This window comes from Vicugna pacos, chromosome 10 (genome assembly GCF_048564905.1).
Source record: "Vicugna pacos chromosome 10, VicPac4, whole genome shotgun sequence".
Taxonomy (NCBI): Eukaryota; Metazoa; Chordata; class Mammalia; order Artiodactyla; family Camelidae; genus Vicugna; species Vicugna pacos.
The window spans coordinates 22472277-22499604 of NC_132996.1; the positions used below are offsets into that span (position 1 = coordinate 22472277).

General features: G+C 45.9%; 1 protein-coding gene across 3 annotated transcripts in view; it reads left to right on the forward strand.

Moving 5' to 3' along the window:
• Positions 1–27328, forward strand: part of TENM4 (teneurin transmembrane protein 4) — a 709295-nt gene that overhangs the window by 72294 nt on the left and 609673 nt on the right. The window lies entirely within an intron of this gene.

The window sequence follows — 27328 nt, forward strand, 5'->3', positions numbered from 1 at the left end:
GATCCAGTGGACCTGTGTCAGGATCAGGATGTGAACTCAGGCTTGAAAAAATCCCAAAGTGTTGTTTCTACTTTTTGTAGTCCTTTTTTTTTGGCCCAAGCTATGTGAACAATACGTATCACCTTCTCTGATCCAACGGAGGAGAACATGTGGGTAAGTCTCGATGAGAGCTGTGAGTGGGTGGCTGGTCCTTGACCGATCTATGGCCTGTGCCTTCAGCAGAGCTGTGGAATGAAAGATAGGCCTTTTCTGTAGGGACTTGAGTCATTTATGCATTCATTCATCAACCACTTACCGTAATGCGATTTCTCCTGCATTTAGATATATTTCAGCTGCTGACTACTCTTCCAGGGCCTAGAGATCCCGGGTTAAATAGGATACGTCCCCTGTCCACAGGGAGCTTACAGTGAATGAGGGAGAGATGGAGAAGCTGACTGCCAGGGCACAATACGGTAGAGCAGTGGGGGTGGAATTAACAGCTAAAGTCAGGGCCAGAGGTGAAAATTGCCTGTAGTCACGTTACCCTTGAAAACTCCTTAAATTGCCCTTGAAGCAGAGAGGTGATCACGCCATGAGAGGCTTGAGGGACAGGGAACAGTGAATTTACATTCCAATCAGATCACTCCAAAGCACCCCCTCAATCTGGGGCATGGTATGGTGGGCTCCGGGGCTGGGAGGTTTCTTACCCGATCTGAGTCTGTCTCTCTGTCCACCTGCCCCTACAAGCTGCATAGTTGAAGTTGCATAAGAAACCTGCTCCCGGGAGGCCCCTCCCCCAGGAGGTACTTTACCAATTGCCTTGGTAAAGTACTCCAAGGGGCTGTGGGAGCCCCAAGCAGCCTGGGCCCTCATCGGGAAGGTGACACTCAGAGGGCAGACCCTGCTAAGCGTCTTGGAGGATGACTGGGAAGCTCTGTAGGTCCAGGGATGCTGCCATGAGGCATCCCACCACACTGTCAGAGCTGTGGGCAGAGCCGCGGTGGGGAGGCGAGGACCGGTAGAAAGAGCATGGTCTGTAAAATGGGCCCATGATTGATTGCCTGTTCTGCAGGTTGTGCTAAGGATGAAACAAGCGAGTATTGTAGAGAGTCTAGTCCTGCTTCCTGTGGTTCTTGGGACCTGGAATGTGGCCCGTCCAAATTGAGATGCTCTGTAAGCGCAAAATACACTGGATTTCAAAGACTTGGTACCAATTTAAAAAAAAAGAGATGTAGTATTTCCTAGTAATAACTGTTATATTGATTACATATTGAGATAATAAAATGAAGTATATACTGTGTTAAATAAAATCTCATTAAAATTAATTTCACTTGTTTCTTTTTACTTTTTAAAATGCAGCCACTAGAAAAAATTACTAAGGCAACCCATATTGTATTTCTCTGGGACAGCTCCACTGTAGACCAGGACCAGCAAACCACAGCTCAAGGGCCAAACCTGGCCCACCCCGTTTTTGCAGGGTCTGTGTACTAAGGGAAGTTTTTACATTTTAAATGGTTGAGGGGAAAAAGTCAAAAGGAGAATGATATTTGTGACACGTGTAAATTATATGCAGTTTAAATTTGAGTGTCCGTAAAACGAGTTCTGCTGGGGCACGGTGATGCTCATTCGCCTCTGTGTTGTGTGTGGCGGTCTTCGTGCTGCAGCGGCAGGGGGCACTTGTAGCAGACTGTGCTGCAGCCACAGGGAATGCACCCGTGTTTCCCCCCTTCCTCACCTCTGCTCACTCTGTTCTCTCTGCCTCCCGAGCTCCGGTCCTGTCCTTCAAAGCGGAGCTCAAAGCCACCTTCCTCGGGAATGGTGACTTCCTCCTCCATTGGTCCTCTCAGCACCAGCAGGTGCTTAGGGAAAGTTACTCAGCCTTTTTGAACTGCAATTTTCTCATCTGTAAAACAGGAATGAGAAGACCTACTCCACTGAGTAATAATAGGGATTAAATACTGCTTAGTGCCCATCACACAGTGAACACTCGGTAGGTTTTACAGCAGCTGCTGTTGATATTATTATTGCCTGAATGTATCTCACGGGAGTCAATGCATTCGGAAAGTTGGCACATCTGTCCATGAACTAAAACAATTCTAACGTGACTGTTCTCCACCCCCTTCCGTATCCTCAGCCTGGACATGGGAGGGACTTAGGAAATATCTGTGACACCTTGGAGTCAGTCTTTCCCTTTTGTCATACACAATGCATAGACAGAACCACACTCACCTCCTTATGTCCTCCCCACTCTCCACCAGCCTGGTCCCACACCCTCCTCTCCTGCCCAGTTCCTGTTCCTCACTGTTCTTCTCAACACCATCCTTGTCCTCTGCAACCAATGGTGCACATCTAAATATTTAGCAACTGGCTCTCCAAGGCAGGGCGAACCCTGATTTGAAGTGTTTTCTGATTTCTGTAGTGTAACTGTTCCCACCGTGTCTGATTTCCTGCTCCCAACACGATGTGACCGGACACGGACTTGGGAAGAGATGCCCATCTGGCTGTCAAGCCGTGTGAGCGGGTGGCCTCCGGGCACCACTGCCTGCAACTCACCGTCCCCACCGCTTTCCTCTCTCACCAGGGGCTCCCTGCTGAGAGCCCATCCGTGGCTTCCCAGTCACCTCAGAATCAAGTTCAAACACAGTTTCGAGCCTTATAAGATGCAGCCCCTGCAACCTCACCAGCCTCATCCCCAGCACAGCCCGTCTTCTCCACCCCCCCGGGGCGTCCTCAGGGTCCTCCAAGGCACCTTCCTCCACAGCGCTTCCAAGCCCTCCTGGGACGTGGTGTAGTGCCCTTGTCCTTGTGCTTTCTTCGCCTCTGCTCCATCTCGCGCTTGTCTCCAGCCCAGTGACTGGTCGTTAGTGCTCGTCTCTCCACTAAGGGGAGTGGCCACGGCTGCCAGGCCCCTGGCACAAGGCTTGGCAAAATGGGCTTCCAGACCGGATGACAGGATTTAGAGAAGCATGGTTAGAAGGCAGCGGAGGTCAGCTTCATATGGGCATTTGACTTCTATCTCTGATAGGATTTTTTTTTAACTACTCAGAATATATTTTATTAGGAGACCACCGGGGGTTGGTTTCAAACTGGCCGTAGGGAAGAAGTAAGACAATCACAGCTTTCAACTGCACCTGAACAAAATCTGCTGTAGAACAAAGAATGTGTCTTGAAGTGCATTTGGCCTGTTGTTACACATCCAGTAACCAATCAATTATAACATTTTTACCCGCTTTGTTGAGATATGATTGACAAGCGAAAAGCCGTAGGTAATTAGTATAGACAACCTGGTGTGTTTGGAGATAAGTATAGACGCGGGAAACCATCGTCATTGTCGATGCCATCAGCTTATCCACCACCTCTGCAAGGTTCCTCCCATCTGGCAAGATTTAAATACCCAGGGTCTTGTTTTCTTTAAAATCTCATGACTTCAAAACCTTCCCAGTAAAAAGAACCTGGAATCATTCGTAACGTACTTGCCGCTGGGAACTCTGAGGCGGGCTAACTCATTAGGGCGCAGTGGCGGCCCCAGAACGAGGGGGCCACTGGTTGGCTCTTTACTTCATCAAAGACCATGCAAACACCTTATCCCAAATCTTTGGGAAGAAAGTGGGCACAACAGGAAGGCACTTGTCTGAAGTCTGTGGGTATTTGGGGGTAGAGCTGGTGCTTAACATCCCAGCCCCAAAGCCCCTTGACGCTGCGACTTTCGTGCCAGGAGTTGAAAAACAATTTGTTATTCACACTTTGCTAAAGCTGTGTAATTACATATATTTTCCGGGAGGTCTGAGTGGCAATCCCAAATTGATCCCACAGTCAAAGCCATTGTGGATTATCAGCTAAATACCTCATTAGGAAGATTTTGAAACACGCCTCCCAAAGGTTTTTGTTTTCCTCTCAAAAACAACATTTTAAAGAAAAAGCAGTGTATCTATTGTATTGTAAATGTCTCCAGCTGAGTGGTTTTAAGTATTCCTAATAAATCACTTAAGAAAAGAGATTTATAAGGCCGGAAATTACATAGACTGATTTTTAAAGCAGGTATAGGACAGCCGTCACAGTAGAGGAGGCCACTGGCGTGAGAGTCACACTGGCCAGGGGTTAAACCTTCACTCTGGTGTCTACGGCTGTGTGACTCTGGGCCTCTGGGCGATCTGAGCCTGAGTATCTTTATCTGTAGAAGTGGGATTGTCATACTTACCTCGAGGAGTTGTTGCTGGATGAAATGAGATAGTGCAGTGCCTGGCGAGTGACAGACGTTTAATCAAGTGCTCGTTATTTTTGTTGTCATTATAAATATTATCATGTAGTAATACATTGCCTGCCGGTAAATTTCCCTGATTCCTATTTTTATGATATCTTTTCCATACTCATGAGGGTTTTAGTTGGATGTATGTGGGACTTGACATCACTCTTGATGGAAATACCGAGAGAAAAAAGAGATTCAGGTGTGGGCAGGGGGAAAACAAGATTGATGAGACAGCAAGAGGAGAGAGATGGAGAGAGGAACCCTTCCTTGCACCTCCAAGGTCTTGTCATCCGTGCGGGGCACATAGAGGAGCTGATCTAAGGATGGTGACTGGGTTCTGATGTGCTCAGTCAGGTATGCGTGGTCCGGGCGTACGAGGACCACGTCTGTCCCGTTCACTGCTTTATCCCCAGGGCCCAGCAAGTGCAGCATCTTGTGCATGTACATGTGGCTCATGTGTGTGTGTGATGAATAGAGTTTCCACGGCTGGAGTTAAGATTGCATAGCCTTCTGATTCACAGATAGTGTTGGAGAAATACCTCCACAGCCAAGTCACTTAGGTAAAATAAGTGTCCCCCAAAGCATTTTTCAATCTCAGTCAGTAAAGTTGCCTTTCATCTCTGGGAGCACAGTAGAATTTGGAAGGTGGGGACCAATGGCTCCAGGTGGAAATATCAGATTCATGAAGCTGAAGGACCAGATCCAGAAAAAGTTCCCTTGACTTGTTTATTACTCACAACTAAGCAAACCAGGTCACAGGCGTCTCATTGAAACAATGAGAGAGGGAGATCCTGAAGTGTTTCTAGCTAGCAAAGATTGACATATGAAAATGGAATTTATAGAGAGAGTTGTGTAAAAGTATGATATATAAAACAGCCTTTTTATGAGTATGTGCCATTTATTATTTTTGTTTAGTGAGACAACGTGAAGCAGTTTCATAAGTTTATTCATAACCTTGGTCCCCAGATTCTATTTTTTTCCCAAAATAATTGCTATGGTAACGACATCTTACTGAGAGTCTGCTGTGTGCCCAACTCTGTGCTAAACACCTTGTACCCATTGTCTCAGCTAGTCCTCACGCCCACTCTGAGAGGTAAGTGTTTGATCTCCATTTTGCAGATGCCGAAATGTGAATTTCAGAGCTAATTTCAGAGACAACTGAGTTTCAGGGACAAAGTATCCCAAGGCAGCTGGGAAGCCTCAGAGCCCCACGTCAAACTCAGGTCAGTCAAATTCCAAAACCTAGATTCCAAAATCCACAGTTCTTACATTGTAAGTTGCCTTCTGATAAAGTGCTACATTTCCCAAATCCACATTTTTTACCTTCGGGTTAGGGACAGAAAGCTTCACATCAGGGGAGTCTTCAGGCTCAGATATTTGAAGGGATCAGGCAGGTGAGGCGGTTGGGCTGGGTGGGGACTGAGGCAATGGAGAGTCCACGGTGGCCCTTCTCAAGCAGTCAGTGCTATTCACTCCAGCTCATTGTGGCCAAAAGAGAAAGCAGGTGTTTTGTCACCATACCTTTCATGGTTCTAAGAGAAACTGGAAATCCAGATTTTTATGTGAAATGCTATGATTTTAATTTATTGTCAATTAATTGGATTTAAGGGGGGAAAAAACTCTGCAAGCCAAGAAAACATGGCAGGGCTGCATTCCAAGTGGCAGTGTGCTCATTCCAGCAGTGCTGCCACTGCTAACGTTTTAGAACACACCCCTGGGAATGTTGTTTGATTAAGACAACAGGCCACACAAGGGTTCCAGTCTAATAATGCTTAAAACACGTTGACTGTTAAGGATGTGCTGGTACCTTACCTCTGTTATTTTACTGACTATCCCAGCACTCCAATGGGATATTATTATCCTTCTCTTACTGGGGAAAGAACAGGTTTGGAGAAGTTAAGAGACTTACCTAGGGTCACAGAGTTACGAAACAGCAGAGCAGGACTTGAACCCAGGTCTGTCTGGCTTCTAGATCCGTGCTATTAACTTTGGACTGTGCTGTCTCCCACAAACTCCAGAAATAGGGGAAAGGTACCCCAGGCATTTCTTTGTTTGGTGTCCGTTGTTTCCCAGGATTGGATGTCAGAGAGTGTGGGAACTTGCTCTGGAAATGAACGCCTTGCCTAGAAAAGCATCAGTCTTCTAAGTAAAGTGCTTTGTGCCTCGTAAAACCTTCAGTTTTGCTCCACTGTATTTTGGGCCCATGAGGGATGGATTGCACTTCTTGTCTTCCCGCTGATTAGAGCATCCTATTTATGTGCATATGGTACCGATCAGATGGCGCGCTTTGCAGAATTAGCTCCCTGATGAGCAGGTATTATTTCCCCCTCCGCTGACGTGCAGCAGCTGTCTGCACTCTTTGTGTTCAAGCGTCTGCACATGACACTGGGAGGTCGGGGAGAACAGTGCAAAACTCGGCAGTTTCATATCTTGCCTTTCAAGTTCAAGGGTGTGTGAGGCCAGGCCCTTCTGGTTGTGTCCTCTCTGCTACTTATAGATGAACCTGGACAAGCCATATAATCAGTCTGGGTTTCAGTTTCTTCATCTGTTAACCGGGAATGATCCTTTTCCCTGACAGGATGCAGGGATCTGGTCCAGAAGATCTCCTGAGATACATCTGTTTTTGCCCGAACTTCGGTGATTCCTTGAGTGTCTGAATATGTGCTAAGCGTTGAGGAACTCAGGGCCCAGTTTCCAGACTTGGCTTGTATGTAAGCATCTGCCCAGTGTGTATGGCACATGTTTTACATTTCCATGTGGCTAGCCAGTGGTCGGACACCATTTTTTCTAATTTTAATTTTATTGAGGTGTAGTTGTTTTATAATGTTAGTTTCAGGTGTAAAGCAATTCAGTTTATACATATACATATATGTTTTTTTCAGCTTCTTTTCCATTATAGCTTATTACAAGATATTGAATATAGTTCCCTGGGCTATAGAGTAGGTCCTTGCTGTTTATCTATTTAATTTTATTTTTTTAAATCGAAGTATAGTCAGTTACAATGTGTCAATTTCTGGTGTACAGCATAATGTCCCAATCATATATACATATATTCTTTTTCATTTAAGGTTATTACAAGATATTGAATATAGTTCCTTCTGTGCTATACAGAAGAAATTTGGTTTTTATCTATTTTTATATATAGTGGTTATCATTGGTAAATTTCAAACTCCCAAATTTATCCTTTCCCACCTCCTTCCCCCCAGTAACCATAAGATTTTTTATCTACTTTGTGTGGAGTAATGTGACACCATTTCTGAATAGCCTGTCCTTTCCCCGCATTGATTGAATTGCCACTTCCAGCATCTATCACATCTCATATCTGCAAGGCCTCCAGTCCTCTCCTGTTGACACGTTTATCTCCCCGTCTTTAGCACGCTGGTGGGGGATATCCGCAGGAGCCCTGCCCTTTCTTTATTCTTATACTTACATGTGCCAGTCAGGGTCTCAGCAGGAAACATATGGCACATTCAAATGGGGTGACTGAGGAGGGTTTAATGAATGGGCTATTTATGGAGGTGTGAGCAAGGACAGGGCCCCGGCAGGTGATGGTGAAGTTCCCGGCAGCTGCAACAGTGGTCTAGACCTAGAGGGGGAGGGGAGGGCACAAGTACGAGACCCCAGGGAAAGTAGCTCCATGGATGGGTATGTACGGAAGGGTCTGAAGACATGATGGTCTGGTTCAGACTTAAAAGATATTACTCTGGCACTGTGGTGGCAATGGGAACTAGCCCAGCAGAGCCTTCATCATGCAGAGGCTTGAGGCTTGGTGAAAATGAGCACTCTAAACTTATAATTCTGATACAAGTCACCTTTATTGCAACAAACCCTCTACAGCTAAAGACACCAGGCAAGTCTAGGAGGCGATCATAGAGTTCAGCTTCTCAAGCTTCCCCAAATTCCTCCCAGTGGTGGCACTGATATTATGCCTCTCTGATCTTAGACCTCTGCCTGTTTTGCTCCAGAAGTCAACCGTGATTGCCTTGAACATCATCTGGATCTGACATATAGGTTCCGCCATCAATACCCCCAGTGCCGTCTTGCCACATGGTTACAGGTTGTCTGATAATTGGTCCACATCATGCCTGCACAGTCACACACAGCTCTGTGATGTGACCAGGCTGTGGTGTGCCTGAGAATTTGGTCTGCTGTGTCACTAGGTCTAGGGGGTACTGGGCAGGGCAGACCTGGTGAGAGCTACCACTCAACAGGGGTGGTTGCCACCTTTCAACAAGGTCAGGCTTACAGGAGGAAGAGGTCCCTGGGGAAGAGGTTTTAGTTCGTTTTGGGACACGGTGGATTTGAGATTTCTACAACACACTCTACAGTGTTGGCATGAGGGAAGGTTAGATGTAAGAAATTCCCCTTCTCCCTTCAAGATATCTCATAGATAATGAGGTCTCATTTATAGCCTCCTCATTCATAAAAATTACTCTTGAGTAACAGACATCTTAAGAGAATGGGGCCTTGAGATAGCGAAATATCTAACAGTCCATCTAGCCACTCAAACCTCAAATAGAGGTATTCAACCTGTTCTTGTAATTGGAATTTGTGCCTGTTGTTGAACTGGTTTCTCCTGGAATGAATACCAACTTCCGGCTTTACTTTATTTCCTTGATTTTTGAGGATGGCGGTTGGTGTGGCACTGCCCTGCGTGCTCTTTGGTAATTCCATTGACTACAGACTTGGCCAAAGACAAATTTCTAGTCCAGCTGAGAAGGGAGAGGTCCTTGGTGTGGGCAGAAACAACGTCCTGATCCGAAGTGAAACCAGAATGCCAATCTGCTTTTACATTTGAAATACATATGCTTTCTTTCTGACCTATGATGTAAGTTATGATCATTGGGGGGAAATATATTAAAACTTACAAATTGCACCAGGATATTGTGAGATTAGTTTAACAAGGCATTCACTGTATGCTCAGCCCAGCATGAGGAACCAGCACTCGGGAATTGGGAAGCTGTGACTTCTGCCCTCCTGGAGTTAACAGAGAAGTCAGACACACGAGTGAATGATAATACGGCAGAATAAATACCATCATCAAACTGTACCATGTACTGTGGGGAACCACTGAGGAAGGGGCTGGTTCTATAATGAAGACCTTAAATAGAAGGGGGATTTTTTTGTGTATTTGAAGAAAACTGGATAATGATGATAAATTCTATCTAAATAAGGAAGTAGAGGGAGGTAAAAACAATCTTTTTAGAGTCTTGTCTCTATTCTGTGTAGGTACCTACTCTACTTCTCTCTGCCCCGGCCCCACCTCCAGGACCTCAGCACTATCCAACAGATTTGTCCTGTTTGTCTTTATATGATTTTTTGTTTGTTTGTTTTTGCTCTGTTTTGCTTGTCTTATGGAAAATTTCATACATACGCAAAACTAGAAGCTAGTATAATAACCCCCCTTCCTCCACCCAGCATCAACAGTCATTGCTACGTGGCCATTGGATTCCTTTGAATCAAAATGCCTGACATTGTAGTACTTCATCTGTAAATACTTCAGCGCATATCTCTAGAAAATTAAGACTTCCTCACCTTAAATAAAACTAAAATTTCCTGTAAATGGGAAGTAACCTTTAAAAATTGTATTAAAAAACTGTATTTAAAAAAACACTAAAACCTTGATCATGTGTAACTTATTGCCAAATAAGTCCTTAATAGCATTGGCTATCCAGTCAGTGTGCCTGGTTCCCTGATTGTTTTGTGAAATTTCACAGCCAGTTATGTTTTAATAATGCATTTGTTTTTATGTCACAAAAGAAAATATTACTTTTATTATTAAAAAGCAGCTTACAAAAATATGTAAATATACAATGAAAGATAAAGGTTTTTTTTTAATTGTAGTATATAGTCAGTTTACAGTGCTGTGTCAATCTTTGGTGTACAGCATATTTCAGTCACATATGTACATATATATTTGTTTTCATATTCTTTTTCATTATAGGTTACTACAAGATAGTGAATATAATTCCCTGTACTATACAGTAGAAACTTGTTGTTTATCTTTTTTATATATAGTAGTTAGCATCTGCAAATCTCAAATTCCTAATTTATCCCTTCCTACCCTCTTTCCCCCTCTGGGAACCATAAGTTTGTTTTCTATGTCTGTGAATCTGTTTCTGTTTTGTAAATAAGTTCATTTGTGTCTTTTTTTCTTTTTTTTTTTTAATTCCACATATACGTGATATCATATGGTATTTTTCTTGCTCTTTCTGACTTACTTCACTTAGAATGACGATCTCCAGGTCCAACCATGTTGCTGCAAATGGTATTATTTTATTATTTGTTATGGCTGAGTAGTATTCCTGTGTGTGTGTGTGTGCATGTGTGCGTGTGTGTGTGTGTGTGTGTATACACATACTACATCTTCTTTATCCAGTCATCTATCGATAGACATTTAGGCTGTTTCCATGTCTTGGCTATTGTAAATAATGCTGCTGTGAACATTGGGGTGTGTGTATCTTTTCAAATTAGAGTTCCCTCTGGATATATGCCCAGGAGTGGGATTGCTGGATCATAGGTTAAGTCTATTTTTAGTTTTTGAGGAATCTTCATACTGTTTTCCATAATAGCTTCACCAAACTACATTCCTACCCAAAGCGATTTTGTGTTTGTTTCTTTTTACTACATTATCATCAGTGTCTAGCATAATGCCTGGCCCATAGTATTTATTGAGTGAAGGGAGGAGAGGAGGGATAGAGGAAGGTAGGAAGTTAGAACAGAAAGTAGGAAGGAAAGGAGGGAGGGAGGAGGGAAATAAAGGGGAGATGAGAGGAAGGCAGGGGGAGAGGAGAAAAGAAAGGAAAGGAGGAAGGAAGACATTAATCCCTAGCCTCACCACCCACATCAGTTTTTGAATGCAGCTTCCTACAAACGCGTAGTTTGGTACTCTTGTGGTCATACTGCATGTACAGTTATGTATCCCATTTTTTACATGTGGTGACATAAAAATGTTTCATGGGGCCCATGAGTGATGGATATGCGTCCTATCCTGATAGTCCCCAGTCCTGACCAGAGCCTCTCTCCATCTTGCCAGAGCTCCCTAAGAAGAGACCTTCATCTCACAGCCTGCCCAGGCCTCAAACATGATGTAATGCTGGCTTTCACACAGTTGGCACTGTGCTAAAGTTCATGTAAAAAAAAAATTATCATTTAATTCCTGAAATTGTCGACCTCACATCGGAAGGGGCTGGTTTGCCAAGTGGATGAAGAGCTAATAACTGAGGAATTTTGGAAGGTTCTTCCTCTAGCAGGACTGCTGTGATTATAGCCCTGACTTTCCCAGAGCCCAGAGCGTTAGGACGAGAGTGCTGTAAAGGAGAGATGTTTCTGGGGGTAGCCCGAACTCCTGATAAATCAGGCTCTGAGCATGGTAATTACTGTGTTAACATCAACGTGGAAACATTTCCATTCCATTTAGTCTATTTCTGTCTCTCAGTTAACCTAATGCGTCGTGGTCCAGGAGCTATTTTGATGTTCCAGGAATTGAGTGTTTTTGTGGTATGTCTTCCAGTGCTTATTTACCTATAAACACACACCACTCTTGGATACATTAAACGCCGGTAATTGTTAGTAGAAACAGGCAAGATAATTTAGGGGTTATCAACCCCACACATAAGTTTGAGCTCCCCAAATGTCATCAGTTATACTCATTTCCTTTCTTTTTTTCTTTCGGAAGGACGGGAGAACGTGGTGTGAAGTGATTGTTTCTAGAATGCTTTAGTGCCTGCTGTACCATGGAGAGCATTTTGTGATTACGCTGTATCAATATTCACTTGACTGTTGAAAATGTCTCCCCTTGTACCTGCTTCAGAAACTGCCAAGACAGTGGGTTACGGTCAGGGTGGCCAAGAGCAAGAAGGATCAAGTCCACTCTTGACAAAAATATGTTGTCCAAACCCTGAGTCCTCATAGTCGTGTTGAATCGGGTTGCTAGGTAGAATGGAATAGAGGACCTCTCCAGATGATATTTAGAATGCCCTCAAGCTGCATACGCCCCAGGGCCTGATTTGGGATTGCCTCCCCAGCTCCCTGCCAGGCTGTGTATCTTTACCAGCAGAGCCATCTCTGAAGTCAGGCTGATGTCAGAGCTGGCCTTGAACATGACCTCAGAGCAAAGGGGGACATATCCTGACCCAAATCTCAGCGTGTGCATCTTTGTAGATGCTTAAGAGAGTGTGTAGCATTTGAGAACATGCCGTTTCTTCGGAAACTTCTAGGTAAGGGACTAGAGCCCTCAGACAAGGCGTATGTTAGTGACTGCCTTGTTCAGCGCGAACTTTCAAAGAGATCTGCCCATGGTCACCTGATGAAACCGTGTGTAACCAGCACCTCTGCTGCTCTGTCTTCTGGCTTGTTAGGGGGTGGGCAGGGGAAGGGGTGGGGAAGAGGGTCCCTGGAGCAGCTTTGTATGTAAAATGAAGATAATGCCTGACTCCCAGCAGCTTTCTGATGTCACGGAAGTCTCTGTTCCTGGGATACAGCAGTAGGATTTAAAAAAAAAAAAAAAAAAAAGAAGATGGCTCTCATTATACTATATTATAATATCCATTATGGATTTATTTATCTCAGGCTGCTGAGAGCAAGCACCAGATCATGAAACAAAGGATCAAAGGGGGTAAAAAAGGGCGTTGTTCTGTTAGATACAAAAATGAGTAGGAATGGTTCTGCAAATTGTTCCTTACCCAATACAGCGACACTTGTCATTCAGGACTGTCAACAGTGGCGATGGTAATGACCTTGGTTCATTGGTGAGCACCACTTCACTGCTGACAAAGCCCTTTCGTATCTGTTACCTTCCTTGATCCTCCTAGTGACCCCACTAGACAGCTATTTACAGGGCTTGCTGTTCCCGTCTGATAGGGGAGAAAGCTAAAGCTCAGAGGGCTCGTGCGGCTCACCCCGGGCCAGGGTGAGCAGAGTCTGGCTGGGAGCCTGAGCGGCGTTTCTCTTCCGTCTCCCTGCGCGGTAGCACAGCCCCGCGCTGTGACCCTGGTGGCGGCGGCAGCCCCAGGGGTAGGTACAATTATTATCCCTCTCCAGGAGATGAAGAGCTTGAGGGTGGAGAAGGTTGTCACTTGCCTGAGGTTACCCAACTAGTTAGGGGGACTTGAATCCCAGCCTCCAAAGCCCCCTTGTTTTTACTACCCACGCTCCTGCAGAAGTTTAAACGCAGAAGAGAAAGTTCTCCTTCCTCTTCTTGGATCCCGTCTAGATGCAAGGCTGACAGGTACCACACTTTGCAGTTACTTGTCTTGCCCAGCAGCCCCTGACCACTGGTGAGGCCCACCACCAAGGTGCGCCCCCGTGCGGGTGCTTCTGGGGCTTCCAAAGCTGTCGATCTAAGGAATGTCAGAGGTTCTGCCACACTTGGGCCCCTCAGACCTCCCAGCGTAGAAAATGCCTTTTTATTTTTTTCCCTGCAAGTTTTTGACTCTGGCTACTAAAAGGAGCAGAGTAATTCTCATTTCTCATCTTGACAAACACTCAATTGTATAAATTTGTTCTGCTGAGGTCCTGTGATTTATCACTCTTGTCTCAGAGAACTCAGGTTTGAGTCCAAGCTCAATGACAGACAGCCAGCCTTATGACTATGGCTAAGGCACCTACTTTCCTAGGTCTTGGTTTTCCTTCTCTGTCAGATAGGAGGATATGACATGTGTCTCATCTTCTCATGTGATTTTTCTTTTTTAGGAAATTTTCTATTTTCTGTGGGCTTTACTTTTTTATTTTCAAATCTCATGTATAGTAGTATAACCTTTACACTATAAATTATTTTTAACAACTTTATTGAAAATATCAGTGGCATAAAATTGCATGTATTTAAGGTATGCAACCTGACGCTTTGATATACATATACATTATAAAATGATCACCATGTCAAGCTAATTAACACATCCATTACTTCTGTATAGTAACCGTTGTGTTTGTGTGTGTCTCTGTGGTGAAAAGATTTAAGAGCTATCCTTTTAACAGATTACAAGTATACATCACAGTATTGTTAAATATCATCACCTCGTGGTTTTTTGGTAAAGATCAAATAAAATCATATATACGGAAGTTCTTCATTACTCACCAGTGCTCTGCACACATAGAATATTGTTTTCTTCAAGTCCACTTATTTTTAGGACAGGCCTAAACCTTTTGGACTTCACCTTCTTTTTGTTTTGTTTTATGTGTTTTGTTTGCATATTTCACATCAAGGATTTTCAAGTGTCCTTGAAATAGCAAGCAATCACACAAGGGGCAGATTTAGTCCGGTTTTGCCCTCTGAAGTTCCTGTAAATCAGGGCCCTTTTGTACGTGGAAACACAAGTATTCGGAGGCAGGCTACTGTGTCACCACTCATTCTTTTTCTCAGTAAAATACCACCAGCTCCTTCAAACCTGCAGAACAAGGGGCTTAACACACAGCTGGGCTCGCTTTCTTTGGCTTTGTGTAACTGTGGCTGACCTCCCTGAGCCTCAGCATCCGCCACGGTTACGTGGCACCTAGTTCTCCTGAAAATCTGAGACAAAATAATACAAACTTGCCAGCAAGTGCTGCTCACTGAACGCGGTCTTCCCTCACCTCCCTTGGAGAGTCCCTGGAATTCATTTATCGAGTGTAGTTAGTCAATGAGCCCTGCCTTCCCTGAGCTCCTTTGTCCCCTGGAAACAACTCCTGCTAACACGATGTTGACAACACAAAGATACTATCTGATGAGAGCTTCCTATAGGCCAGGCAGGGTGAAGTGCTTTTATGTAATTTTTTTTTTTAAACTTGGTTCTCAGTCTGGGAGATAGTTACCATATAAGCCCATTTTGTAAGTGGAAAAACCAAGGTCACAGAGAAAACAACACGCCCTGGATTTAGCCTCTATGAACATAAAGTGTGAACCCGTGTTGTATCCTGGGTGTCGGCCGGCTGCATCTGTAACAGTCTAGATGGCAAATATTTTAGGTTTTGCAAGTCACATCACATAGTTTCCATCACGACTGCTAACTCTGCCTTGTAGAGGAAAGCAGCCCTAGAGGAGGAGTGAACAAATGGCTGTAGCTGTGTGCCAATAAAACTTTATTCACAAGGACCAGCCAGTTGGATCCGGCCCATGGGCCAGAGTTTGGCAACCCCTGGTATACACCACTGCACTGTTCTCTCAGTTCCCTTTTTTCTTTTCTTCTTTTATTTTAATTGTGCATCTCTGGCTGGCTGAACGTAAGTATTTCCTTTGTAAGCTTTTCTTGGCAGCAGGTCCATAACCTATAAGCTATTTTTACAGTGTTTCTGGTTTACCTGATTGATTATAAGTGTTTTTCATGTACCAGGCAGCACGTCAGGCTCATTTATAAACCACAATGCATTAGAGATCGTCACAGCTCCAGGACGGTACGTTTGTGGAGTGACAGATGAGGCTTAGGGAGTCGTAAGCAATTCACGGCATCTGGTGTGTCAGGTTCAAGACGAAGGCGATTTTTTTCCCCAATAACCACATTAAAAGCCAGTCCAGAAACGAGATTGCTTAGGTCAGAAAACCTTCCTGGGCTTGACCATCAGAATGAAGACTCTCTGTCTCTCCAAATCATCAACCAGGAGCCTCCGCTGTACAAGCAGTTTCATCAGATAGATTTGAAGGGAAGGAAAATCCCCAAGGAAAACAAATTTCTACTACAGGTGGCCTTCCACTTAGGGTGGTTCAACTTGATGATAGTGTGAAAGCGACACGAACCTCAGTATACTTTGAGTTTAGAATTTTGATCCTTTCCTGGGCTGGTGATGCATGGTGGGATGCTCTCTGGTGATGCGCGGCTGGATGCTCTCTGGTGATGCGCGGCGGGATGCTCTCTGGTGATTCGCGGCGGGATGCTCTCTGGTGATTCGCGGCGGGATGCTCTCTGGTGATGCGTGGCAGGATGCTCTCTGGTGATGCGCGGCGGGATACTCTCTGGTGATGCCAGGAAGCAGCCACAGCTCCCAGCCAGCCGCTGGATCACGAGGGCAAACAGCTGGTGCACTCACACCATTCAGTACCCACACAACCATTCTTTTTTCACTTGCAGTACTGATTCAATAAATTACATGGGCTATTCAACCCTTTATTATACAATAGGCTTCATGTTAGATGATTTTGCCCCACCGGAGGCTAACGTACGTGTTCTGAGCACGTTTAAGGTAGGCGAGGCTAAGCTGGGATGTTTGGGAGGTTAGGTGTGTTAAGTACATTTTTGATTTAGTGTATTTTCAACTTACGATAGGTTTATTGGTATATAACCCCCTCATTAGTCAAGGAAGATCTGTAAACTAAACTCAATCAAAACACAAGGTCGTGGGATGTCAGAGATGCTCTGGTCCAGGGAGGGAGATGCGTAGCTTTCATGCTATTTCCTCCCACCTGCAGTTAGCATGGCTCCTCTGTGCCTTTGTGCCAGCAAGTTCCTGTTTTCCTCTCCCGTAGGTAAAAGCGTTTTGGACCTAAAAGCTTCTTTGCACCTCATTAGCCCCCTAACTCAGAGACAGGTTTATCCTAATATCTGGGAGCTGATTGTGTTCATCCATTGCCAGCCTGGCCAGAGGGGGTACCCAGTGGCCTGGGTCCCTCCATCATTTTTCTGTCCCCGCCTCTTTTTTGGTCCACCTCTCTTCCATCACATTGCCTTTATTCGTGTCTACTTCTTTAGAGGGAACTTGGGCCTGGTGAATAGTGAGTGCTCATAAGCCTTAATTTGTTGTCTGTTTCATGTCCGTCTCCTGCTGTCTGCCCCTCTCTCTCCCTATTCTTTCTTCCTTCCCCCACTTCTCTCTCTCCCTCCTCTCCTCCCCCTTGGAGTAAACTCTCAGAGGCCAGACGGGGTGGCTGCTGCAGGAAGACCTAGCAGACTGGCAGGGAGAACAGAGGTGGATTTCCTCCCACCTCTCTGCCTGGAACGCCCTCTCCCAGTCTTCCTGGGGGCTGGGCACATCCTTCTGTCAGCAACTTGCACAAATCAATTAGCTGCAGGCAGTCACGCTCTGTGGCTCTCTCTGTTCCCACAGATGTCACTCGGGCAGCGGTGTGAGGTGCTCATTTAGAGAGAGGAGGCCCTTTGGGTGGAAGCTGGGCATGATTAGGACAGAGGAGACAGGAGGGAGCAGGGCTCTGTCTGTGGGTTCTGTGGGAGCCCTGGGGCTCTGTGGCCCTAGAGAGCTGTGGTCTCATCCTGGTACACATGACTGCTGCCGATCGTGTTTGGGTTGGGAATTCAGCTAAAACCAAATGCCTGTTGGCAGTAAGGGTCACCCCTCGCCATATGCCTCTCCTTCCTACCCCTCAGTGCTTTCTGCTCCTCCAAGCTCTGCTGCCTCAGTCTCCTAACTCATCCCAGCAGCAGCAGGGCTGGGAAAGAGGGTGAGAAATTGACATCTTTTGAAGATATTCAAGAACAAGGCTCTCTAGAATTCAGTGCCAGCTCAATTATTTTTTTATTAGGTATCTGCTGTGTGGCACATATTTTTCCTGGAATCTTTATACACGTCATCTCATTTCATTTTATGAAATAGGTATGATGACTTTGATTTTACAGATGAGAAAGCCAAGGTTTTCTTTTGGATTTGATGGGTCAGGGGAAAAGAGGGACTAGAAGGTTTCGCTTTGTTCCCAGGGCACCAGCTCAGGGTCATCCTCTCCTCAGCTCCAAGCCAGGCTTGTTGAACCACTACACTGAGCTGGGGTGAGGATCGGGGCGGGTGGATCCTGCCATCCACAGAAGAAAGGGATATCAGAGGAGAAACAGGCTTACTGTGGGACAGGTGATCTGTCTAGATGTTTATTTACTCAACAGATATTTATCAGGGCACCTTCTCTATGCCTGACACGGTCCCACTGGGATATTGGGATACAGACTCAGCAAATCAGATGAAAATCCCTGTCCTCAAGCGGCTTGCCTGCTAGTAAGGGGAGACAGACAGTAAGCAAAGTAAGTGGATAAATTACACCATGCAGGAGAAGGTGATAAACGACAGGGAGAAGCAGCTGGGGATAAGGAATGTTGGGATCGGGGCGGGCTCGAGGCTACAAATCAAAGTAGAGGTGTGAGCAAACATGAGAAGAAGGTAAGAGAGCAAGACTTGTGAACACCTGTGGGAAGAACATTCCAGGCAGAAGGAATAGCGAGTACACTTGACTCTTGAACAATATGGTTTGAACTCAACAGAGACCTGCTGTGTAGCACAGGGAACTATATTCAGTTTCTTATAATGAACTATAATGGAAAAGAATCTGAGAAAATATATATATATATATGTGTACAACTGAATCACTGTGCCGTACACCTGAAACTAACATTGTAAATTGACTACACTTCAATTAAAAAAAAGAATAAAAACCCCAAAGTGGTTTTGAACTGTGCAGGTCCCCTTATACACAGATCTTTTTCAGTAGTAAATACTCCAGTACTCCATGGCTCACAGCTGGGTGAATCCACAGGCGTGGAGGAACCTGGGATTCAGAGGGCCAACTGTAAGTTACACATGAGTTAACTGCCACGTTGTTCAAGGGCAAGTGTGTGGCACACCTATGGGTCCACACCCGGTGCCTGGGAAGCAGAGCACGGAGGAAAGGGAGTGAGGGGGAGAGTAGGAAGAGGGAAGTAAGGTCCTGGACATGAGATGGGGGCAGATCGTGTGGAGTTGTGCAGGCTTTTCTCTGTGTGAGTTGGGGACCAGGGGAGGGTTCTGAGCAGAGGGATGCCATGATGGACACAAGTTTGAATAGGATCACTCTGGCTGCTGCGTGGAGAACATGCTGAAAGGGCATGCTGATCGTGGTCAAGGAGAGAAGTGGAAGGCAGGAGGCTATCACAATATTCTAGGCAAGGGGTCTGTGTGGAGTGGGGTGTCAACCGTAGAGGTTCCCGGGTGGTGGAGACCCACACCGGTGATCTCTAGCAGTGAGCAACCTGGAATCAGCATCTAGTTCACATTTGTTGACTAAAGAGAGGAAAATCCAGGAGGCTGGAGAGCTTTTACTCCGTGTGTGCTGGAGGGGCAGCCCCGTTCTGAAGGGCCTGGAATAGACTTGTGTTTTCTAATGCAAGGCACAGTGACACTCAAGCTTGTCTTATGTTCCACTCTAGCCTGGAAGCTCCCTAAGGGCAGGGACAATGTCTGCTTCATCTCTTTAGCCCTTATGCCCAGCCTGGGGCCCAGTGCACAGTGATAGTGGGTGGTGAGATTGGACGGGGCACGAGAGCTGGGTCTCCATGCAGACTGAGTTTACCTCGTCCCTGGATCTGGCTTCCAGGTTTCAGATGTGAGACTGCCATTGGCATTGCCATGGGCCAAGACAGACAAAGTATGGATTCTGCTCCCAGTCCGCCATCTGCGTGTTCTCTGTGAGCCTGGGCCATGTTTCCATATCTGTAACACGAGGGTCTGGTCGTTCATCCAGCAATACAAGTAATTCCTGTCCAGAATGCATCTCAGGGGAGGCTTTCCTGGCTGCTCAAAACAACTCCCTAACTCTCTCTCTCTTCCTCCAGTCCTTAGTTACCTACATATTTATTTATTTACTTATATACTGTCTGCCTCCCCTGCTGGAGCATAAACCCCATGAAGGCAGAGGGTCTTGTCTGCTTATTCACTGCTAAACCCCTGGCACCTGGAATGGTTCCTGAAACATGGAAGAGGTGACCTTTGTATTTATGAATAAATGAATGAATGAATGATTGGAGAGACTTACCCCAACAACCTGTGGAAATATGCTTTGCAAACCATAAAGGAGGGCAAAACAAAACCCAATAAAAAGTGCCCGGCTATTATTATAAATGTGCTTCATACTCTCACCCAGCCCTGATGCCTCCCACAGCATTTTTCCAGGCAAACATCAGTGATATATATATATATATATATTTCTATTTGGATTTTCTTCAAAGAGAAGAATTCCAACAACCTAATTTAAGAGAATTTCCAGGTGCAGAACTGGGGGATGGATCCCCATGTCCTAACAACCTCACAGGGGAGCCACTCACCATGGGAGAGAGGTGGCAGTTTTCAGTGGGTGTGCAGAGCGGCAGGGGCGAGCACAAAGCTGAGACGGGTGGTGAAGAGGCAGGAGGAGACTTTCCTGGGCAGTGGACGGGAATAGACCTGGAGAGGAGGGAGAGACCCCAGGGTAGCCTCTCCCTCGCTCTGTGGTCCTGGGCAAGCCATTCTCCTCTGAGCGTCATTTCCTCCCTACAGTGAGGGCTTCCAGCTCTATCACCCTGTGATTTACATTTCCACCTGGGCATAGGGAGGATAATAACTACCATTTTAAAAAGGTTTTAAGTTGTAAATTTTAAAAATTAAAGTATAGTTGATTTACAATAGTGTGTTTGTTTCAGGTGCACAACATAGTGATTCAGTATTTTTGCAGATTATACTCCATTATAAGTTATTATAAGATAATGGGCATAATTCCCTGTGCTATACACTATATGCTTCTTGCTTATCTATTTGGTATAGAGTAGTTTGTATCTGTTAATTCCATACTCCTAATTTGTCCCTCCTCCTCTTCCTTTCCCCTTTGGTAACCACAAATGTGTTTCCTGTATCTATGAGTCTGCTTCTGTTTTGCATATACATTCATTTGTATTACTTTTTAGATTCCACATATAATTGACATCACACAGTATTTGTCTTCCTCTGTCAGAATTGATTCACTAAGCATAATATTCTCCAGGTCCATCCATGCTGTTACAAATGCAGAATTTCATTCTTTTTTATAGATGAGTAATATTTCATTGTATATATATACACCACATTTTCTCAAGCCAATCACCCATTGATGGGCACTTCAGTTGCTTTCATGTCTTGGCTGTTGTACATAGTGCTGCTGTGAACATTGGGGTGCAGGTGTCTTTTCAGATTAGTGTTTCTGTTTCTTCTGGCTATATATCCAGGAGTGGAATTGCTGGATCATATGGTAACAACTGCTATTTATTGAGCAAGTCCCTAGACTAAGTATTTTATACTGTTTTATCTAATCCTCACTTTATTTTTTAAAACAGGGCTGTAATTGTCCCCATTTTCCAGGTGAGGAAACTGAGGCAGATAGAAGATAAGTAACTACCATCCCTGCATTAGTCAGTTTGGGCTGCCATAACAAAACACTTTATCGGGGGCTTAAGCAACAGAAATTTATTTCTTACAGTCCTGGAGATTGGGAAGTCCCAGATCGAGGTGCCATCTAACTCAGTTTCTGGTGAGGGCGCTCTTCCTGGCTTATAGACGGCCACCTTCTCTCTGTGTCCTCACATGGTGTTTCCTCTGCGCATGCGGATGGAGAGAGCTCTCTCTATCTCTCTCTGTTCTCTTAGTAAACCTCTAATCCCGTCTTAATGGCCTCACCCTCATGACCTAACCATGGTTACCTCCCAAATACCATCTTCAAGTGCCATCACACTGCAGGTTAGAACATCAGTGTAGGAATTTGGGGTGCAGGACAATGAACATCAGTCCACAACAGTCACAAAGTTAGCGAGTGACAGAATCAGAATTTGACTGCAGTCTGTAGCTGATCCCTCATTCTGACACTAAGGCATCTCGCATGATCCGTCTGCTTTGATACCAGATATCGATTAAGGAGATTCTGCTGGGCTGGGAGGGTTGGAAGGGCCCACTGGGAGACAACCAGTGCTTACTGTTGGAGGACAACCTCCACGAGATCAGAGACCATGGTGATGTTGTTCAGCACTATGTCCTTAGCATGCAGCCTCACCAGATCCCGGGAGATACTCAGTAAATATTTATTACATAAATGAATGGCTCTGCTAAGGACTGATAGCTACAGTTGGCTACAGAAAGCTCAAAAAAATGGTTTTGTCCAGGTGCCCTGGGAAGACGAGGCTCCTTGAGGTCTTATCACGGGAAATGAGGGGAATAGCAATAAACACTGAATGAGGCCACCTTCTCCCAGCTGCTTTCCACATACTTGACTTCATTCAAACCTCCCGCCTGCCCTGAGATAAGTTCCTGTCTTTTTAGACAAGAAAACAGAGGCTCAAGGATACTCGGTGTCCCAGGAGCCAAAAGTCACACAGGTGCCTGGAGAGTGTGGCTGTCGGCAGGCCCCACCTGCAAGCACTGTGACACCCAAGTGTCATGAGAGTGAGGTCCTCCTTCAGGGAGGTGCTGAGGCCAGCTCCCAACCCCCACACCTCCTTTAGTGGGCACAAGCGCCCTGGCCCTCAAGTCAGTCAGTCATTATCCTTTCATTATCTTTGAATTCACCGTGGCGACAAGGTGAGTTCAAGTCGGCCTTATAGCCCTGCCCTCAGACCTGGCACAGCAGGGGTGTTTCAGAAAATGGAGAGGAAGCCATGAGGGTTTAGTACAAGGCAGCTCTAGAGGGAACCAGAGGAGAAGCACTGCTGTGGGGGCTGGGGCAGAGGGCTGGAGGACCTGCCTGGAAGTCGGCATAGCAGGCGATGCATAGTGCGGACTAATGGAGTTTATGGAGGTGAAGGCACCCCCTTCTCCGTCACTTAAAGAGGCCACCTCTGATCTGGAAAGAGAAAGGGCAGACTCTAAGAAAGATTCATCCCCAGCGATGGGTGAACGGGTCTGAAGGGGGAAGAGCGTAAGACTCCGGATGGAGCTCTCAGGGGACCCGTGCAGTAATGGAAGCCTCTGCAAAAGTAGATGGTTTGGTGGGAAAGGGAGAAAGAGAGAAGAATGAGAGGAAAGAGATGAGAAAAGTCACGAGACCAGGGCTTGGGGCCCAGGAGGAGGCAGGGCTCACGGGGATCGTTTACATGTGTTTTTCTGGCATCGTGTGTTTGTATGGTTACAGATCACTTTCAGATGCTTTGCTTTCTGAGCTCTTCACTCCAGCCCTGAGACAGTCAGAGGAAACGGTCTTATGTCCATTTTATAGATAAAGATGGTGATATTATCAGTGATTGAGTGGATTTCTCAAGAGAGTGACCAGGAGACAGGAAGGGAAGCTTGATATTTTTTTATCCCAACTCCAGTTCTTCTTTGCCTCCCACTAATGACGTAATGACGGGAGGAGACTGGCTGAGAATTTGGCTTTGTGGACAGGGACGTGGTCACTCCTTTGGCAAAAGTGGTAATAATGGTGGCAGCAGCTCCAACACTTCCCTCCCATTCCAGCCACACACATTATTATGATTATTATTAAGGCTGCTGCTGCTACAGCCATAATTAAGTGCCTACAGTATGCCAGACTTCTTGCTTGGCATCTGTCTGCATTAATTCTCAAACGACCTTGGAGGTAGATACTGCTGCCTCACTTTACAGAGGAGGTGATCTGGGTGGAAGGGGAAAAAGATTTACACAGCATTGAAGGGCAACTGCCTGACTTAACATCAAAGCGATGTGTCTCAGACTCTCGTCTACCTGAATCAACAAATAGCATTTGTTTTTATTATGCTTAATGATCATTACTATTGGGAGGGGGTAGACTATCTCTGGGGGGTTACAGCTGCTTGCATAAGACAATAAGCCAAATGGACTTGAGGGTTTTATTTGGAGAGTCTCCTCTTGGCTCTCCTTAAGTCCATGGGAGCTAAACCAGGAAGTCAGGGCGCTTTGGAGGGACAATCTCTTTTTCTGTCAACTACATGGAGTTATACTTTTTCTCCTGGGGTTGGAACTAAGAGTCTGCATTTCAGTAGTTCCCAGATGATGCTCATCCTGCTGGTTTGTTAACCACATTTTGAGTAGTGAATTTTATCTCTAAAATCCTTCCAGCTCACCAAGTCTATTTGGAAATCCTAAATAGACCCCATCAACAGTCGTACCTGAATGTGCAAGTGGCCCTAAGATCTGGCTTCATGATTAGAATTATTGACAAGGATAGAGATACAATTTAAGCATTTTAACTCTGTGCAAGGAACTTCCCAACAACATGTGATCAGTTTTGTATTTGTTTTGTCCTTTTGCAGATGAGGAAACTACAGTACATACAGCTAATAAGTGGCAAAACTAGAATTTGAAGCCTAGGCTTCCCTACTCTGAAGTGTGCTTTTTCTGTAGATCCAAATTCTGAATATAACCCTTCCCGATAATTGAGAGATGAAGACTTTTGATACACTGGGCCACTGCTTCTCTGCTTGTTATAGATACAGAGGAGAAATGTGCCTTACAAATTGCTGGGCCTCTGTTGATGCTCATTCTTATCATCAATAATCAAATAATAATAGGGAATTTAATGACATTAATAACATGAAGAAATTTGAGAGGGCAAGCATGTAAATCAGTATTTAAGCAAGGCATGACACGTGTAACAATGCCATGTGGACACAGGAGCAAGAAGACCCGAGAACAATGGCTATCCATTGAGAAAAAAGCCCATGGTATTAGAGAAGAATGAAAGGGAGGGGAAAAAAAAACCTGTGTTGCTTGGCTTTGCTCCCTCCCCTTTGGGTTCAGAAAACAGAACTGAGACAGCACCAAGGGAGGTGGGTAAAGGGTATGAACAATGAATACACATTACCAGCATCAGCTGGGTATCTTGTTAACATTAACCTGATGCATTGCAAGTGAGCTGCAGTTAGAACAGTAATTACAGTAAATAGAATCCATTTGGAATCCTCAAGCAAATATGAGCCAAGGGAAAAAATGGGCTGAAAAAAAAAACCCATTACCCTTTGGAAGTTCTGGAAGCTTCAGATGGCAGCGATTTCTACCGTGAATCGCATCCGACTAAGAAGCGGCAACTAGAATGAATCTGTCTCGGCTCTCAAGTGCATTTAGATGGTAAATAAAATGAATTACCCAACCATTCCGGCCAAGTGCCGTCTCCTGAAATATTTGTCTTGGTAATTTAGGTAGAAAATTTAGGTAGAATTGGGACGGTGGCCTGTCTCCTCTGCTTCCTGCCTTGGTCTGATGGTTTTTCATAGAAAAAGGGAAATGTTGCTCTTCTGGAAGGGTCAAAAGGAAGGACCAAGGAGGAATGGGAGGAGATAGAGGATTCTGACTCTTTCAAAATGGTCTGCATTCTTGAGTGTTGGTCTGAAAGAAGTTCCATTTGTAGATACTCCAATGCCGTCTGTCATGGCCAGACACTCATGGGCCCTTTCTATGGTGTTTGCCGACAGCCCTTCCAGGCCATCAGTTCCCGAAAGCTCTGGAGTCACAGCCGACTCAGCCATTGGAGACTTCTCGCTGGGTCCTGTCCTCTTCCCTCCTGGCTCTTGCCTCTGCCCCCACCCCCCTCCACAGTACTAAACTGTGTGCCCAGGGCAGACTCTCTTCCCTGGTCTCCTGACCTCACCTCCCCCAGCCTTTGTGGAAGACACGGCTCTAACCTCGATCTCAGGTTCACGGAGGCCTCAGGCTCTGAGTAGTTCCCATTGCCACCCCCTTGAGTGATGACCAAAAACTTGGGGGTACTTAGTCTGGAAATCGGGAGTCACAGGCAGCGTCAGTGAGTTTTCACATGTTCACTCATTCAACACATAGTTGTTAGGTGCCTGTGCTGTCCCAGACCTGGGATGACTGGAAACATACTTCTCTCTGTGGGCTCTGGGATACCCCACTGACAGAAGACTATCTTAGAATAGGAACTGACAATGGAAAAGAGTAAACAGGTAAAGCAGCATCTCTGTGAGTGCAGCTGGGCACAGCCCGGGATGCCCAAGGCCTCTTACGTGGTCTGCGTGGTCTCCGAGCAGAGGCCCGGTGGACCCAGGCCGCTGGACCCAGGCATCTGCTGCCTGGAAAAGCAGCCCTGCCTCTCATCTCTGCTTGCGCCCAAAGGACCCCAGGCGTCTGACCTGATGTCTTCTTGTTGGTTGGGTGCCACGACAAGAGCTGATGAGCACTGGTACCACGCTGGTTAGTGTTTCAGAGAGCATAGAGAAGGAAAGATCGCAGTGCAGGTGGAGAAGGATACTCTGGTCTCCATCTGGTTTTGCTTTTTGTTTTTTTCCTTTCAAACTTAGCCGTATCATCTCTCCAAACCACCTACACCGTAGGATGGAGTCTTTTTTTTAAAAGGTGAAGCAGGGTCATGTTTATAAAGCATCTGCTGAATTCTGAACAGCCTATTCTCTTTCATATAGGCTGGCATGCTACTTTTTTTAATGCTCACAATAACCCTTTGAAGGAGGAAATATTGTGATTCCCATTTTACAGGTGAGAAACGGAGACCATGAGCATTCAAAGCCCAGGCTCTGGAGTCAGCCGACCTAGGATGAGACCCAGCTCTTACATTTCCCACCTGTGACACCTTAGGCTAAGTCACCTCACCTGCCTGAGCCTCTGTGTTCTCATCTGTAGAAAAGAATGATTTCAAATACTTGCTTCATGAGGTATAATAAGCTAAATTAACTGGAGTGCGTAGGAAGCAGCTCGTGCAGTGCCAGCCACAGAGCCAGGGCCGGGTGAATGCGATTTCTGTCTCTGGGGCCTTGGGAAGGAGCTCCTCATTCCTGCCCCCTCGTCCCCAGGCCACTCACGCTAGAGGTTGGCCACAGAGGCAGGTAGTGATGCTCCAGGTGACCCGGGAGTGCCAAGGCCTCCGGAGCCCACCCCTCCTGGCCCCAGCAAGTGGGATGCCTCAGGGCAGGGCCACCAAACCACTGTGTGGGGCACAGGGAAATGAGACTGTTGAAACCTTATCCTCAAACAACTGACAGCCATCTCACCCCCTCACCGACCCCCAAAGACCCAGTTCAGGCCAAGGACTGGAAGTGAAGTATCGTGTTCAGGCAAAGCTGCCGGGGGAAGGGACGCATCTAAACAGCACTGGGGGCTGAAGGGAATTCCCCAGACTGGAATCCAGGAGCCGCGCACCCAAGGCTTGGAGCATGGCCTCTCAGCCTTGCTGGTGCTTTGGTATCTCATGGGGCACTTCGACAAATACAGACGCCTGGGTCCCGCCCCACTTCTCAGCCAAGGGACTTTGAGTTCATTGGACTAGAGAACAGCCTGGGCATTGGGATTTTGAAAACTTCCCAGATGAGTCTTCTCTGCAGCCAGGACTGGAAGGCCCTCAGACCTTCAGCTTCTAGTCACATGAAAGACTTCTACAGGCCTGGAAGTGCCTCCTTTGCCAGTGGCCCCACTGTTCTCGCAGGCATCCACCCTGCTCCCTCCACACCCCCTGCCTCCACGTGACCACTGGATTCTGGCTCC